This window comes from Brachyhypopomus gauderio, unplaced genomic scaffold, assembly GCF_052324685.1.
Source record: "Brachyhypopomus gauderio isolate BG-103 unplaced genomic scaffold, BGAUD_0.2 sc760, whole genome shotgun sequence".
NCBI classification, from domain to species: Eukaryota; Metazoa; Chordata; class Actinopteri; order Gymnotiformes; family Hypopomidae; genus Brachyhypopomus; species Brachyhypopomus gauderio.
The window spans coordinates 17,501-23,625 of NW_027507580.1; positions in this window are offsets into that span (position 1 = coordinate 17,501).

Here is a 6,125-nt window from a genome sequence, read left to right on the forward strand (position 1 = left end):
TCAGAGTATGCCTAAGGTGGGGTAACTATTTTAAACATTTTACTAATTTCTGGATGTATTAAATCATCCATGTGTCTCATCCTAGTGTGTGTGGCGGGCTCAGAGTATGCCTAAGGTGGGGTAACTATTTTAAACATTTTACTAATTTGTGGATGTATTAAATCATCCATGTGTCTCATCCTAGTGTGTGTGGCGGGCTCAGAGTATGCCTAAGGTGGGGTAACTATTTTAAACATTTTACTAATTTCTGGATGTATTAAATCATCCATGTGTCTCATCCTAGTGTGTGTGGCGGGCTCAGAGTATGCCTAAGGTGGGGTAACTATTTTAAACATTTTACTAATTTCTGGATGTATTAAATCATCCATGTGTCTCATCCTAGTGTGTGTGGCGGGCTCAGAGTATGCCTAAGGTGGGGTAACTATTTTAAACATTTTACTAATTTCTGGATGTATTAAATCATCCATGTGTCTCATCCTAGTGTGTGTGGCGGGCTCAGAGTATGCCTAAGGTGGGGTAACTATTTTAAACATTTTACTAATTTCTGGATGTATTAAATCATCCATGTGTCTCATCCTAGTGTGTGTGGCGGGCTCAGAGTATGCCTAAGGTGGGGTAACTATTTTAAACATTTTACTAATTTCTGGATGTATTAAATCATCCATGTGTCTCATCCTACTGTGTGTGGCGGGCTCAGAGTATGCCTAAAGTGGGGTAACTATTTTAAACATTTTACTAATTTATGGAGGAAAAAAAAGACCCAGCATTTTGCATTCAAATGTGCAGGGCGCACCGGCGTTTAAAGTCCAAAAGATGGCAGCATTACTCCACCGTAGTAATTATTTTCCTCCTTAAAGCTGTATACCATATGTTTCTGGAGGAATTAAATTCAGGCCTATAAGCCTACTGTGTGTGGCCGGCTCTTAGTGCACATTCTTAGGCTATGTATTTAATACAGAATAATGATTTTCTGGATGTATTAAATCATCCAGGGCTCTCATCCTACTGTGTGTGGCCGGCTCTTAGTGCACCTTTTTAGGCAATGTATTTTATACAGAATGATGATTTTCTGGATGTATTAAATCATCCAGGGCTCTCATCCTACTGTGTGTGGCCGGCTCTTAGTGCACCTTTTTAGGCAATGTATTTTATACAGAATGATGATTTTCTGGATGTATTAAATCATCCAGGGCTCTCATCCTACTGTGTGTGGCCGGCTCTTAGTGCACCTTTTTAGGCAATGTATTTTATACAGAATGATGATTTTCTGGATGTATTAAATCATCCAGGGCTCTCATCCTACTGTGTGTGGCCGGCTCTTAGTGCACCTTTTTAGGCAATGTATTTTATACAGAATGATGATTTTCTGGATGTATTAAATCATCCAGGGCTCTCATCCTACTGTGTGTGGCCGGCTCTTAGTGCACCTTTTTAGGCAATGTATTTTATACAGAATGATGATTTTCTGGATGTATTAAATCATCCAGGGCTCTCATCCTACTGTGTGTGGCCGGCTCTTAGTGCACCTTTTTAGGCAATGTATTTTATACAGAATGATGATTTTCTGGATGTATTAAATCATCCAGGGCTCTCATCCTACTGTGTGTGGCCGGCTCTTAGTGCACCTTTTTAGGCAATGTATTTTATACAGAATGATGATTTTCTGGATGTATTAAATCATCCAGGGCTCTCATCCTACTGTGTGTGGCCGGCTCTTAGTGCACCTTTTTAGGCAATGTATTTTATACAGAATGATGATTTTCTGGATGTATTAAATCATCCAGGGCTCTCATCCTACTGTGTGTGGCCGGCTCTTAGTGCACCTTTTTAGGCAATGTATTTTATACAGAATGATGATTTTCTGGATGTATTAAATCATCCAGGGCTCTCATCCTACTGTGTGTGGCCGGCTCTTAGTGCACCTTTTTAGGCAATGTATTTTATACAGAATGATGATTTTCTGGATGTATTAAATCATCCAGGGCTCTCATCCTACTGTGTGTGGCCGGCTCTTAGTGCACCTTTTTAGGCAATGTATTTTATACAGAATGATGATTTTCTGGATGTATTAAATCATCCAGGGCTCTCATCCTACTGTGTGTGGCCGGCTCTTAGTGCACCTTTTTAGGCAATGTATTTTATACAGAATGATGATTTTCTGGATGTATTAAATCATCCAGGGCTCTCATCCTACTGTGTGTGGCCGGCTCTTAGTGCACCTTTTTAGGCAATGTATTTTATACAGAATGATGATTTTCTGGATGTATTAAATCATCCAGGGCTCTCATCCTACTGTGTGTGGCCGGCTCTTAGTGCACCTTTTTAGGCAATGTATTTTATACAGAATGATGATTTTCTGGATGTATTAAATCATCCAGGGCTCTCATCCTACTGTGTGTGGCCGGCTCTTAGTGCACCTTTTTAGGCAATGTATTTTATACAGAATGATGATTTTCTGGATGTTTTAAATAGACACAGAGACGAATAACTCTTTCAACCTTTTATTGGTTCATCCAATGCCTGCATTCTGAGTTCTCTTACCCTGAATGCATCACTCAGGGTAGGTATAGATGCATAGAACCGATCTGCAGTCTCCATGGTATGGCACATGCTTTTACAAACTAACATGCGGTTCTCAGTGCTGAGATGTCTGACTTGGTTACTGACTGATGTTCGGATTATGGTAAACCCGATAGGTCCATCCATGCCTGCATGTTTCCATGCCCTTTGAAAGAGGTGGGTAATTTTGGTCATTTTTTTCCCTTGACTCTGAAAGACATACAAGCACTTTTTGTCTCCATAGCAGTAAGAGATGTCAGCCATGGCTCTTAACCATGTAGCCTCTTCAGGCATCAGGGCGAGGTATGCCGAGCCGTATCTCCTGTCCGTTTTGTGTCGATCAACCTGGGGAAATATGGATGTTACAAAAGACCCATGCCTCTCATGTTACTGTGTGTGGCGGGGGTAAGGTGGACTTATGTGGGCTTACCCAGACGACTGTACGGCCTTTGTCATCTTGGTCTGCGTTGTCTACTTGGTCCTTGGTCATATTGTAAAGAACCACAGGTCTATGGCCTGTTACCATCCCGAGATACCCTGTCAGATACCCTTGTAAGAGGCAATATGTGTCGTCTCTGGCCTCCTCCCTCATCTGGTCTGGAAGATAAAACCACCATGTTTAAAACATGTATGCCTATAAATGTGCACCTGTTGCGGGCTTGATATGTCTGTATTATGGCACTCACCTATGAGCCTGGGTATTTCCACTACTGCTATCTTCATAAATCTCTCAAAATCCTGGGTGGATTTTAGTTGTTCTGTAAGTGGATAAGTCAAAGGTTATACCATATGCATATGGATGTAATTTCTCCAGAATGTGCATGTGGATGTCAACATACTTGATTTAAGTCTTCTCACTGCCTGCCGGTGGCATCTCATATGTCTAGTGTGATCCTTCAGTAGCTTTTTGATTTGAAGGAGTATCTGTTTGATCTGGTGTGTTTGAAGGCCCAGTGTGTCCAGGTGGAAGGCTCGTGCGTGCTTTATAAAAGACATAGCGTTTATAAGCATGATATGTACCGTAGGGTGGCTATACTTGCTTTGGATCAGAGCAGACGGCCACTGTCTTAGTCTCTCCAGGTTGTGGATGAATTTAAGGCTATGGAAGTCGTGCTTGCTTGTGTCTTCGGCCATGTGGAGAATGAATTTTAGGGCGTGCGTCCTTCTTTGTTGGCCGTTTTCTGAGTCTTTCACTGTGGGATTAGAGCGTACGTGAAAGGCCTGGTAGTCGTCTAGGGCCACTTCCACCCTGGTTCCTTCCAAAGCTTCGGGTAAGATCAAATGCCTCCCCTTCCTAAGTGTGTTGCCTTCGGCCTCAGAATCGCTTGAGCTTGATGGTGAACCCACCGCCTCGTACTCAGAATGGCTGGATGCCGGTTCTTCCACGGCATGGCCATCACAGTTTGACCCTTCAGACGTGTCCGGCTCTGGGTTAAATGTAGTTTGGCTGTCACCAGTTTCCTCGGGTGTCTCACAGGCTACACTGTCTTTTGAACTCTGGGTCTTACGGTATTTCTCTAACAATTTGCCCATAAAAAGTCGCTTCGCCTGGGCTACCATTTTCATTTTTTGGGTACCGTGTACATTATGGGTAGAGCTTAAGTGCATGTCCAACCTCACCAAAGACTTCTTGTCACAGATTTCACAATCTAGCCGTACTGAACAACGATTGCTAGCCAGCCTAGCTATCAAACCGGTCTCCTTGTCATCGATTTCATGAACCGTTTTTAAGTGTTTTTTCAGCCTAGTGCACTTAACTTTACACATTGGACATTTCTGCCAAAGATAGTGAAAAAAAGAGACAAAATTAGTTATAATTTATATGATTAATTTAGTTTTAAAATGCCCGAAATGCGGTACTTACCGTCTGTCTGCCTGCCATCTTCAAGCCGCTGTGATGCTAATTAAGCTTCCTTAATAGAACACACCTGGTCCCTAATCAAGAGGGCGGGAAAGGCACATTCCACATTGCGCATTGCGTGTTCCGTATTGCCTTTTTAAATTAAATATACCAGAGGCATAGACACTTAGAAAAAAATAGAGGCCTTTTTAAATTAAATATACCAGAGGCATAGACACTTAGAAAAAAATAGAGGCCGTTTTAAATAAAATATACCAGAGGCATAGACACTTAGAAAAAAAATAGAGGCCTTTTTAAATTAAATATACCAGAGGCATAGACACTTAGAATAAAAAAGAGGCCTTTTTAAATTAAATATACCAGAGGCATAGACACTTAGAATAAAATAGAGGCCTTTTTAAATTAAATATACCAGAGGCATAGACACTTAGAATAAAATAGAGGCCTTTTTAAATTAAATATACCAGAGGCATAGACACTTAGAATAAAAAAGAGGCCTTTTTAAATTAAATATACCAGAGGCATAGACACTTAGAATAAAATAGAGGCCTTTTTAAATTAAATATACCAGAGGCATAGACACTTAGAATAAAAAAGAGGCCTTTTTAAATTAAATATACCAGAGGCATAGACACTTAGAATAAAAAAGAGGCCTTTTTAAATTAAATATACCAGAGGCATAGACACTTAGAATAAAATAGAGGCCTTTTTAAATTAAATATACCAGTAGAAAAGACACTTTGAGTAAAAAAGGCCATTTTAAATAAAATATACCATGGCCAAATGAACTTAGAATAAAAGAGGAGAGTTTAGTTTAAATTATACCATGGTTAAATGCTGTTAGAAAAAAAGTGCACAGTTTAATCTTATTTGGAAGGCGCATTGACTCTTAAAGTCCACAAGATGTCACCGGTACTCCATCGTTTTTTTTCTGTTATACCATATGTACGTGCCACTGGGTGGACCCTCCAGACACCTCAGCCTAGTTGAAGTGTCCGATGAAGGTGCACTCATCTGGGCATGAGGTAAAGTTATTATACCAACATCATGTGGAGGTTTTCAAGTCAGAAATTGCACAAAGTCCCTAAATATACCAGAAGCATGGAGTTTTATGAGTGAATTAGTCTATGTCCCTTACTTTGTTAGACCATACACAAGATATTTTCTTCAGGAAATGCACAGAGTCCAATGCTATAACATTGCCAGGTGGTGGCTTTAAGGGAAAAAAGCATAAAAGTGTCCGAAAAACATGCTCTTTAGCTCGGGTACATCCCCAGGATCAAGAAAAATTGTCAGTTTTTTTTTCTATCTTGCTTAGAAATAGGTGTAAATTGACTCTGAAGTGTCATATCAGGCAATGCACAGAGTCCTTAAATATACCAGTAGCATGAGGTTTTTGTTGGAAATTAGTCTATTTCCCTTCCTGAGTTATACCTTATACAAGTAGTAATCTTCAGGCAATGCACAGAGTCCTTAAATTTACCAGTAGCATGAGGTTTTTGTTGGAAATTAGTCTATTTCCCTTCCTGAGTTAGACCATATACAAGTAGTAATCTTCAGGCAATGCACAGAGTCCTTAAATTTACCAGTAGCATGAGGTTTTTGTTGGAAATTAGTCTATTTCCCTTCCTGAGTTAGACCATATACAAGTAGTAATCTTCAGGCAATGCACAGAGTCCTTAAATTTACCAGTAGCATGAGGTTT